The 11,319-nt window shown below is 39.8% G+C and overlaps 1 long non-coding RNA gene across 1 annotated transcript; it reads left to right on the top strand.

Annotated features, from left to right (window-relative positions):
* The first annotated feature begins 3,131 nt into the window (after positions 1-3,131).
* LOC146175003 (uncharacterized) lies at positions 3,132-10,666 on the top strand. The gene is made up of 3 exons (XR_014702070.1): positions 3,132-3,524; positions 7,826-7,913; positions 10,600-10,666. It is a non-coding gene; the product is annotated as an uncharacterized LOC146175003 (long non-coding RNA).
* Positions 10,667-11,319: the final 653 nt, after the last annotated feature.

The following is an 11,319-nucleotide window of genomic DNA, read 5'->3' as shown; positions in this document are numbered from 1 at the left end:
TTCAAGTTTGTCTAGTTATGAGTAAGGACGGCAAAGAATTTTCTAAAGCCCTTGATGACTTCAAGCGCAAAATTCGAGCGGACCTCAGGACTTTGAAAGACAGTGTGAAATTCTGCAGTGACACATGTGATAGTGTAAATGATATTAAGAAAGAGCTGAAAGAACTGCGAAAGGAGTTTCAAGAGGTAGTGAAAAGGAACGAAGAACTCACAGCCGAGAACTGCAGATTGAGCGATAGAATCGAAGAGATGGAACAGCATCAGAGATCTAACAACCTAGAAATCAAGGGTGTTCCAATAGATGGAGATGCAACTGATGTCGTTAAGAAAATTGGCACCTTCTTGGGCGAGCCAATTAGTGACGCTGATATCGATGTCTGTCACCGTGTCCCTGTGCACAAGTCGGAAGAGAAAAACATTGTTGTTCGTTTCGTCCAGCGTACCAAGCGAAATGCAGTCCTGCAAAAAAAGTAAAAAACAAAGGATGACTACTGAGGATCTGGACTATGAGGGGCAACCTTGTCCTGTATATGTGAATGAACATTTGACAATTCTGAACAAAAGGCTTCTGGGGACTGCAATTGCCAAGAAAAAATCTGCAGGATGGAAGTTCGTGTGGTGCGCAGGAGGAAAAATTCTTGCTCGAAAAGATGAGGGCTTCGATGAAATCAGGATTGCTAAAACATCTGATCTTGAAAAAATAAACTAAGGTTGGTGTCACATCTGTAGGATGCACTTCAGAACAATGATGGCAGGAAAGGATATTTGCAAGTATTACGACTGTCAGTCTTTTAACCAAAAGTACAGGTTAAACAAAGAATTTTCGGCTATACATATGAACATGCGAAGCGTAAAAAACAAAGTAGACAATCTTGAGGTACTTCTTCAATCACTAAGCATTAAATTTTCTTCAATAGTGTTGACAGAAACCTGGCTAACACAGAAAGACACGGTACCGCACCTTCCTGGTTACAAATGTGTTAACCTTAGTAGGGACATAAAAAGGGGCGGCGGCATAGCAATTTTCATAAAACAAGACGTGCAGTATGAGGTGCTGAGCGACATGACGAGATGCGATCGAGATATTGAAAGCCTGTTTGTAAAATTGTCAAACATCACTGTTGGCGCGATCTACAGACCACCCGCAGGCAACACAGCGGAATTTATTGAATTCATCGATAACGCGCTGTACTCTTTAAAGAGTGTTACCAAGTCATTTATGGTTTTTGGTGACGTCAATATAGATACCATATCAGATAGCCCATGCGCAAGAGACTTTCATGACATCTTAAGATCGCACGCCTGTTCTAATCTGATATCACTACCAACCAGGGTCACAGCAGATACTGCCACATGTCTTGACGTATGCATCACGAACTTGAATGAAACGAATGTTATCGCTGGCGTTCTGACCTATGACATCAGTGATCATTTACCGATCTTTTGCTTGGGTTTTCCTTTTGACAAGAAAAGTGCCTCTCCTCCAGAAAAGTTTTGTACCGAGCAATAACTCACGAAACCTTGATGCGGTTTCACAACATGATCGAACAAGAGAACTGGGATGATGTGTTTAAGCAACATAGCGCCACACTGGCGTACCAGGTGTTTTCGAATATATTTAACGCTGCTACGATATGGCCTTTCCACTAAAAAAAGGTGGTAAGAAACACAAACGGATCAGGAAACCATGGGTTACTAGTGAGCTGTATACTAGAATAAAAGGACAAAACCGGAAATTTCAAGAGTTTATTAAAACTCGAGACCCATGTTTACTGGCCGAATTCAAACAATTAAGAAACAAACTGAACTCAGATCTCAAGAGCGCAAAGTCTAGTTATTGCAAAGATAAATTCCAGGACGTTCAAAATGACAGCAGAAAGACATGGGACATGCTGAATAACATATTAGGGAGAGGCCAAGCCGGATGCAGTCCGAAGGAAATCCGCATTGACAATGTGGTGCTAAATGGCAACGACCTAGCAGACGAAATGAATAGGCACTTTGTGAAAACAGGTATATACTCAGGCCTATATGACAGTGCAGATGACTGCATACGTGTAAACAGTGTGCTAGGCTCCATTATGCTCACTCCTACATCACCTGATGAAATTGAAAAAATAATAGGAAATCTAAAAAATCGTGTCGCCTGCGGTGATGACGGATTAAAGGCATTGCCTATTAAGCAGGTGTCGTTCTTAATAAGTCCTATCTCGCACATAATAAACCATATGCTTCTTAGCGGAGATTTCCCCGACGATTTGAAAATTGCAAAAGTTACACCTATCTATAAAGGCGGTAGTGAGACTAACTTAAGTAACTATAGGCCAATTTCGGTTCTGACAGTTTTTTCGAAGGTATTTGAAAACGTCATCAACATCAGGCTAAGCGATTTTTTTTAAGAAACACCGAGTAATAACAGAATTTCAGTATGGTTTTCAAGCGAACAAATCAGCAGAGCAAGCACTTATTGTCATCAAGGATAAGATAGTTGAAAATATAGAAAAAAAATGCTTACTCTTGGCTTATTTCTACATTTTAGCAAAGCCTTCGACACTCTTCAACATGATACTTTGCTAAGAAAGCTGGAAAAATATGGCATCAGAGGAGTGGCGCTAAAACTGATTCGCAGTTATTTGGAGAAACGATATCAATATGTGTGTATCAATAATTGGTTCTCAAGCAAACTAGAAGTGCGACATGGTGTTCCACAGGGCTCCATTTTGGGACCCCTGCTTTTTCTTGTTTATATAAATGACATTACCGCAATAACTGGATCCCCACAAATAATAATGTATGCAGACGATACTAATGTTTTTTTCACCGGAGAAAATGCGCAGGATATACAGAACTCTGCAAACAATTACTTTATTATCTAAATGGCTTCAAAGAAACCGCTTGAGTCTAAATATAAATAAAACTAAGTACATAATATTTAGACCAATAAATAAACAAGGCTGCAACTCGGTGAGCATTAGGTTTGAAGGACGCTTGTTGGAACAAGTTACAGAACAAAAGTGTCTTGGTGTTTGGTTCACCCACGACCTCTCATGGAATGCCCATGTTAGTAAACTTAAATCAACCTTGTCTCGTACCATTGGGTGTATTTATAAAGTTCAACATTTGATACCCAGACGCCTAAAACAAGCCCTGTACTATTCTCTAGTTTACTCCAAAATAAGCTATGGTGTTTTGGTTTGGGGAACGACAACAAGCTCTAACTACAATAAACTTAATGTATTACAAAAACAAATATTACGTATATTGGAAGATTACGCAGGTAATAAACAGTCTTTGAGAACACAACCATTGTTTGTCAAAAATAATATGTTGAAGGCTGACCAGGTGTACTTCTTCAAACTATTGCAATGGATCCACAAACACAAGCTACATATTTCCCCAGCACATACTTCAAGCTCATACAACATTCGAAACCCAAAACGAAAAATGCCGCAAGTTAGAACCAATTACGGAAGGCAAGCACTGGATTTTCAAATAACTAATGTATTGAACAGCAACGATATGCAGGTAAACTTTAATATGGGTCTCAAAAGTTTTAAAGTACTGCAGGAATTTTCTTGTGAACAGTAATATTCAGTTCTCATTGGCGTAAATTATTGCAAAATGTGTTCATGCGTTCTATGATCTCTCGCCATGTCCTTGTCATTTCTTACAATTTTAGTGTACTTCTGTGAAACTGTACTGTAGCGTATTGGGTACGCGATGCATGTCATGGTTATGTGTGATGATTTGCTGATTGCTGATTGGAAACCGGTTTGTTGTCCAATGGCCTATCGTCACAGACATCATGTTCGCGATACATCATTAAATTATTGTTATTTTGTACTTATCGTTGTTTTGCAGATCAAAATGTTTGTGACTGCATGTCAATCTCGCAGTTACGAGTCCCGTTTAGTACCCACATAGACTGCTTGACCGAACTTTGTTTTACTATTTTTGTTTGTGTACATTGTGTAAGGGGGTCGAGGCCCTTGTCAGGTGCGTTGTCGCCTTTAGCCTCGGCGCCTTCTTAGACTGTGTCTAAGGAATCAATAAAGAAAGAAAGAAAAGGGGGGAAATCAGCTGGAGAAGGTCAGATAACTACAGATTTGTTGAAGGCCGAGGGGATATCATGCAGAAAAATTGGCCACAATGTATACGCAGCGCCTGGTGTCATCGAAGGTACCGGCACCATGGAACAACGCAAACATTATCCTCATTCATAAGAAAGGGGAAGCTAAGGACCTTAAAAATTACAGACCAGTAAGCTTACTGTCTGTTACGTATAAGATATTCACTAAGGTAATCGCTAATAGCATCAGGACAACCTCAGACTGCAATTAAACAAAGAATAAAGCAGGTTTTCGGAAACGGTACTCTACTATCGGTCATATCCATACCATCAACCAGGTGATAGAAAAATTCTCGGAATATAACCAGCCCTTATACATATAGCATCCATTGATTACTAAAAAGCATTTGACTCAATTTAAAACTCGGCGGTGATGCTGGCATTGCGAAATCAGGGGGTAGACGAGCCATACGTGAAAGTGCTGAAAGATATATATAGTGGCTGCACAGCAACCATAGTTCTGCATAAAGAAAGTAACATAATTCCCATAAAGAAAAGACAGGCAAGGAGACACACTCTCCCCAGTACTATTCAAAGCTTGCTTAGAGGAAGTATTCAGAGACATGGATTGGGAGCAGTTAGGAATAAGGGGAGATGGAGAATACCTCAGTAATCTGCGATTTGGTGATGATATTGTCTTGCTATGCAACTCGGGGGATGCACTGCAAATAATGATTGATGACCTAGACAGGACCAATAGAAATGTAGGCTTGAAAATCAATATGCAGAAGTACAGCAGCCTAAGGAAAGAACAGCAGTTTACATTAGGTAGCGAAATACTGGAAGTAGTAGGCGAATATGTCTACTTAGGACAGGTAGTAACCGCAGATCCGGACCATGAAAGGGAAATAACAAGTAGAATAAGATTGCGATGGAGCGCATTTGGCAGGCACTCGCAGATTATGACTAGCAGCTTACCGGTATCGCTCAAGAAGAAAGTATACAACAGTTGCATCTTACCTGTACTCACCTATGGGGCTGAAACGTGGAGGCTAACCAAGAGGGTTCTACTTAAGTTGAGGACAACGCTGAGGACTATGGAACGAAACATGGTAGGGGTGACAATAAGAGATAGGAAGTGGCAGTGTGGGTCAAAGAAAACCCTCCAGTTACCAACATTCTAGCGGAAATAAAGAAGAAGAAATGTACACGGGCAGGACATGTAGTTCGAAGAGAGGATAACCGATGGTCGCTTAAGGTAACAAACTGGATTCCAGTTAAAGGAAAGCGTAGCAGGAGGCGGCAGAAAATTAGGTCGGCGGATGAGGTTAAAAAGTTCGCTGGTTTCAAGTTGATGCAGCTAGCACAAAATCGGGTTAATTGGACAAACATAGGAGAGGCCTTCGCCCTGCAGTGGGTATAGTCAAGCTGATGATGATGATAATAGGTTGACATGTTTGACCTTCTGTTCAAAATTCTTACAAAAATGGATATTGAATTTCTGTTACCCACGTAATGTGTTTTTGATGAGTCATCAACAACTCAAAGGAGATTCAAGATTAGATGTGTTTTAACATCATATCCGCAGCAGACTTTCCTTTGAGATCACACATGAAGTTTTGTGCTTGGAAAACGCAACAGTATTTTTTGGTAGGATCTAATGTGGAAATACATTGACTTTCTCAAATGAGGAAATGTATACATCACTAAGTGAATATATATTATTTCTTTGTTAGCTGCACACTTTCAGAGAACTATGTTTTCATTTCTGATTAGCATATGTAGGATGTTGCCTAAGAAACAATTTTTATGTGTTTTAACATGAGATCCGCAACAGACTTTCATTTGTGATTACGCAAGAAGTTTTGTACTTGGAAAACAAAACAGTATTTTTGTATAGGAGCTAATGTGGAAATACATTGACTTTCTCAAATGAGGGAAATTATACATTACTAAGCGAATGTATATTCTTTACTATGTTTTCATTTCTGTTTAGCATGCACTGTAAAAACAAAAACAGCTTTTTGGACATTTGTTTCATTCAAAACACGCTTACACCCTGCGTCTTGGGTGTTTGTGCCATTGCAAATCACTTCTTGCCAAGCGAATGGGTGCTGTGGTTGGACAATATGCTTGAGGGTGTTACGGGCAAGGATATTGTTGTGTACGCGAACCGACGCACTGCCACACCGCCTACAAGCTAACGGACGCAAGGCCGCTCCATTTCCAATGCCTCCTTGCACCTGCGAGCAGGCCGTTTTGGAGAGACCAGCAGGGGTACTCCGGCCTGCGCCGACGACGACGCGCGGACGTAACCCGAGCCGTGCGTTGACTCGGAACTGGACCGTCCTGGGAGCATGTGCGCGACCAGGGCACGAGAAGCAATGCCTTCTTTATAATGCATGATATTTTGCGTGTTTCTTAAGCTTTCGAGCTCCTTCTTGCTCTGCGTATAGATTAGCCGAGCCCTCAGTCATCGCAATGCTTCCCGAAATGTTTAGATTCAAATAAGATTTAGTTACCAGTAAAATAGTGTTGGCGCTGCTGCGCTTGCCGGTATTGAAGCTTGGTCGCACTTTTTTTCCTTAAAGGTTCGTGCTACAGCTCCGTGTTCTGCGAAAATACGCCCAAGGTAGCAACCACCGAAGAGCCAGCGCTGATAAATTTGCCAGCGATGCCAAACTCGACATGTTAAAATGACTGCAGTGGACAAAATAGTGCGCATAGGTATCTAGAACATTAGATGCAAGTTCTAATGGTCAAGAAGTTGTAATTGTTAGAGTAGCCGCAATGGCCTGTACGCTTCGAAACATGCTTCGAAACATTATGTCCCAATCTTATGAATGCAGTCCAGACATAAGAAGCAAATACGTTACCGACATTACAAGTTCCCCGAGTGGCCGAGTGGTTAGCGTAGAAAGCTACGGAGTAAGAGGTACCGAGTTCGAATCGCGGCAGAGGTGCAGTTTTTTTTTTATTTTTTAGCTTTTTTTAATGTAGTTGAGGTGCTTCGCTAAGTTTTAGCTTTTACTTTTTATCCAAAAGTGCTCATTGGTCAACACTCGTGAACAACACACAAGAAATGCACACATTAGGTACCAACCAGAAACACGGTGGCCAACTTTCTTGTGAAACTCATCAAAAATGCATCAAGAAAATGTATAGAAATGTTAATGTGCATGATGAGGAATGTAATTACCATTTAATCAGAAACTCATTTAGCTTTTTTGTAAGGCTAACTTATTCGCCATTGATGGCCATCCATTTCATTCATAAAATGTTTTTTTTTCTTGATAAGTGTAATGATAAGTGTATAGCTGTGCAGAAGCACATTTGTATTACGTATTTTTGATAACGATTTCGCAAATGAGAAACTCAAAGCAAGAATTAAAACATTGCTTTAAAATGGTGGTGCACCAGCCTCCTGCACTCCTTTTATTATTTAATATGAGATGGCTCTTTTGTTGTTGATTGGATGGTAGAACGCCATTTTGAATCAGAACACTGCTGTGTAAAATAAACAAAACCAGATAACCTAGTTTTCATTTTTATTTATTTGTTCTGTGAGCAGATATTTTCAGGAAAGCATCGCACCAAAGTGGTCTCTTTTTCTTCGTTTTTATCTTTTTATGCTTCATTGTTTTTCTCTTTAATGTTGGGCTGCTAAAAGGATATGGGATGTGTGCTCCACGTAAACGTTCCTGGGTCCTTCGGAGCCGCCAGAGTTGTGTTCCTATTCCAGTTGTGTTTTTTGCAGACACCTCGCCTGCACGTCTGTCAATGACGAATGAAAGAGAATGGAGTTAATGAAAAACGATCGGGAGAGCACAGTTATTCTGAAGCAGGTAAATAAACAAGGCATGGCAGAAAAAACGTTATGTCATAATACCTTTGGTTGTAACACGCATAACCAAAATATGAAATCCCTAATGGTTCAGTCTATTTTGTTCAAGTTGCCTCGTTGGCTAAAAAGAATTCAGGAGAATATTTGTCAGCAATATCACTCTACACAGCTGGCCATGAGAGGGTTTTTTAAATCCCCGAACATCCCGCATATAATGATAGCTGCATTTGAGGCATTCGAATAAATACTTTCTTTAGTTGTTCTACCAGACAAATGCAATTAGAAACCTTTCCAGTTTAATTTTACCACTTTTTGTACTTAAGAATCCAACTGATACCGTAAAAATATGAAGCGTAATATAGGATGGGAATTTTATTATCCTGCAACATCTGGTAATGCGTCGAGGCGAGTATTTTACATTCTTATTTTATTAATTCGCTCTTGACAAATTCTGGACAGTTTATTGTACTCACGAATAATTCGTAGAGTTCGTGTTCTTCGGTGCTAACCCTAACACAGAAGGCTTAGTGAATGCGAGCCACAAGTTGGTAAGTTTTTGTGAACTTGTAGGGGAGGCATACGTATTGCTCTCAGGTATTTTCTAAATTTAGAGAATAAGAATATTTAGTATTTTCATAATGACAGCATCGAAATTATATTTACAACGGGACGAATACAATTATTGCAAAGGGGCGCTATTGATTGCGAGTTATGTTTATGAAATCTGTGTCATACTTTCGCCCCACATAAAGAAAGCATATTGGGTATGGAAGAGAATAAAATTTTGGTGCTGATCACGTGAGGAAACAGCTATGCGCAAAACAAGACTTTTAATTCATATACGTGTGGATTGTATTGTTGCGGCTCTGATATTCATATTTTAAATATTATGCAGTGACTAGTTTAACCCAGGGTTTTATTATACAGGTGCACAAGATCTCTGCTATACAGACTCAGTAACGTATTATTCGGAACATGCTGAGAAATCGCGTACCATTTTTAGAGCTATACTTTTTGTAAGGTTTGGATCGCTTTATTCGTTATTTTCCTAATTACAGAGGAAGATAAAAAGAAATCGTTTTTCGTCCAAATTCATTTATGCGCAGCTCAGAGAAGTATAAGATCAAAACAAGCTTCTACAAGATCGATACGAAGCCGGATTTCCGCGTCACAATGTATTTTGTGGTGTTCAGCGAGAGCATTTTCCTGCTTGTAATAAGAAGCTGAATTTATTGTGTCCAGAAATTCTGGGCTAGACCTGATGTGAGACATCAGTGTCGCCTTCCAAACGGGTTGAAGGAAATTTAACAAACCATTCCTAACTAAGCACGGATAAATGTCCTCTTTTGTAAAAACGTTTGGGTTCCTTCTCTGCTCTGTAGTACTCTCTAAAATGCGAAATCGAGATTGTGGCGCCTTAAACGGTGTCCTTGATTATGCAATAAATAAACAGAAACAGTTCCAGACATAGGGTATTTTATAAAATATTTTTACTCACCTTTCCTGAGCCGCATTTTATTCCTTCTGGCAAGAAGTATCCATTGCACATCTTTATGCGTATATCTTCGTCTTCATATTCTTGTAGCAAACAGCATTGGATTCTGCACACTCTATGTCTCGCTGAATGTTTCTGTAGAAAGAAAACTAGAGTTATTCAAGACGCAACTCACAGGCAAACATTCAAATCAAATATTAGGCACAAAAGCAGCTTGAATTACAGCTAGAAGTTCAAAGTGGTCAAGTGAAGGCATGCAGCTAGCACAGGACCGGGATAAGTGGAGGAATATGGGACAGGCCTTCGCCATGCAGTCGGTAAAGTCAGGCTGATAATGATAACAGCTTGAAGGCAAATGAGAGTTTAAATACATAATTCCCGCATTGATAGGGCAGAACTAATCATGAACTAAAGTAATGATGCTGAGAAGCTTTTTAATTATAATATGGCAGCAGACAAAATTGTTCGGTAACACTCATTCTGTGGCAAATTAAAATCTACTCATTAGGCAAAAATAACAAAAATGGCTGGCCATTTAGCGCTGTTAGATTAATGCAGGGGGTGCCTGCTAAGCAGTTATGTTTCACTTCGCCTTCAGTTCAAGAATTCGGCTTAAAGGCAAAGCTTTAGGAAGAGAATTGGGGTCTTATGTGGAAGACACCATAAAAGTTTTAAGGTTCCTTGACGCGCCATGCCAGTGCAATATTGATGTGTTCAAACACGCTGTTCATGAAGCAGGTTTATAAAGAATTTGATATTCTCATCGCATCAGCTGGAGCGAGTGTTGCAGAAAAGCTCAAGGTTTTCGCGCACTGGTCATTGAAGCGTATTTCTTCACTCTGCCAAAGGTTTAAAATCTCAGCTTACCCGAATCTGGCATATCTATTTTACTTGTTGTGTATGAGTCTACCTGGCTTCAAACAAGAACAAAGCAAACTTCTTGCCTCAGACAGTGAATGCGCTATAGGTATGCGCTTAATGAGACGCAACATTTTCTACTTAACGAAACTGCTGTAGTTAGAACCATTGTGAATAATTATTATACATTTTTGTTTTTGTCGAAATACGTTGCGGAAAAATAATGGACCATAGTGAAAATGAGTAATGTTTACTTCAAAAATTATTTTCCTCAGTATCTTTCTCAGTAACGTCTAGGAATTTAACTACGGGTGAATAACTCCTTTCCTTTCAGACATCGTTGGTTGAATAGGCAGCGCTTCTGTAAAAGATTATTGAGCAAAGTTTCAAACTTAAAATGTTTATGCATGGTTCAAATTAATCCTCTTTGGAGACAAATGCGGTTGCTCCAATTATCAGTAGAATGCAAAGAGACCCGTTTCCTTGACACGTAATACAGGAATCGAGGAGATGAAGAAACCTTTTTTTTTTCATTCATGCTGGTGACTACGTGGACATTTACATTTCCTCACAAGAATCTAAAATTTACTTGGGAATCAAGGCAGCAAGATTTTGTGTTTATACGCCTCCCTTCACTGCAACATGCTTTGGAGGATTTAAGTGCAGTTGTCAAACATACAAACTCTGGCTTGGCGGTGGGGTTTCCAAGATTCACCAATTTGCAGAACTGTCTCCTCGTCATATTCTGCCCAGGGTATAGGTTGGTCGTGTAGCATGGCTCTTGATTCACTGCAATGCACTCCTGAGATAAATTCCTGCAAAAGAACATAGTCCTCCAGTTTAAAACATCTAGAAAGGCGGCTATCTTGTAAAAAATAGTAATTGAAAGCAGGGCGCGTAGTATTTTCTTCTTGTTCAGCTTCCGAAAGAGGCTTAGTTTAAAACTGAAAGCCAAAGCTCACAGTGCTTACTGACATCACAACTATACTTCTGTCCAGAAAAAGCTTTACACTCCGACATTGTTACTTTGATGGCTCTGTGTGCAGTGCATTAT

This window comes from Amblyomma maculatum, chromosome 11 (genome assembly GCF_055883805.1).
Source record: "Amblyomma maculatum isolate TAMU_Amacu chromosome 11, ASM5588380v1, whole genome shotgun sequence".
Lineage (NCBI taxonomy): Eukaryota > Metazoa > Arthropoda > Arachnida > Ixodida > Ixodidae > Amblyomma > Amblyomma maculatum.
The sequence above is the reverse complement of the archived record's forward strand: the minus strand, read 5'-3'. Positions and strand labels throughout refer to the sequence as shown.